Raw genomic sequence first — 989 nt, 5'->3', positions numbered from 1 at the left:
ATTTTGCAAGAATATTGCATCAGCATATGAAGCATTTTCAGCATACGACTGAACCGAATGGAACCGAACAGTGGCTAAGTCACGCGTACGTCCGGGAGCCGTTCAAAACTTGTTAGCTTCAGCAGAAAGCCAAGCGAAGCCAGTTTTTATTTAGTCAGTGAAAGCTGTTTGGAAAGAGTTAAGCGCTAAGAGCTAGGTGATTTTTTGGGTGTTTTTTTGTTGACAGATCGGTGGTGTGGGTGATCTGTTCTATTTTTAGCCGAAACTTAGTGGCACGACTTCCTGTGAGGAGTCTTGACATGGAATGCTTGGCTTGGGTCAGTTCTTTGTAAGCAGCCGTACAGTTTCCATACGCTTCATATTGGGAATATTGGTCATGTTTTTGGGCGGCTGGAACGGATTATCTGCATTTACATTATTTCTAATGGGAAAATTTGTTTCAATACGCATTTTCACCTTAAGAACTTCGCCTCCAGAACGAATTAGATTCATATGCCGATGTTCCAGTGTATTTTATGCAGCACCATGGTCCAAAAGGATCGTTGTTTTATATCACTCTGTACTGCTGCAGTTGTATATGATTGAAATGACAATAAAAATCTTTTGGACTGGATATATTCTGGATATATTGTTACTGGACATATTACTGGATATCTTACTGGACAGCAGCTTGCTCCCGAAACCATTCCAGATCACCACTTTTGCACCTTTATCTGCCGAAAGTAATGCGCTTTTCTGCGATACACAAAGGAAGAAGTGTTCCTACTCACTCTGGAATCTCTGACATCGAGTACACCTCTTAAAACGACACCCATCTTCATGTTCTCTAACCCAAAGTCTCTGAGTTCCTCTGAGTTATGGATATTTACAAAAAACCAAACATCCATAAAAACACCCTTTTTTTGGAGTCAGGAGTTGGAAGCAGAGCAGATTTCGTGTTGATCTGAGCTCCAGGCCAATGGCAGCGCTCGCAGATGATGAAATATTTT

This window comes from Hemibagrus wyckioides, linkage group LG24, assembly GCF_019097595.1.
Source record: "Hemibagrus wyckioides isolate EC202008001 linkage group LG24, SWU_Hwy_1.0, whole genome shotgun sequence".
Lineage (NCBI taxonomy): Eukaryota > Metazoa > Chordata > Actinopteri > Siluriformes > Bagridae > Hemibagrus > Hemibagrus wyckioides.
The sequence above is the reverse complement of the archived record's forward strand: the minus strand, read 5'-3'. Positions refer to the sequence as shown.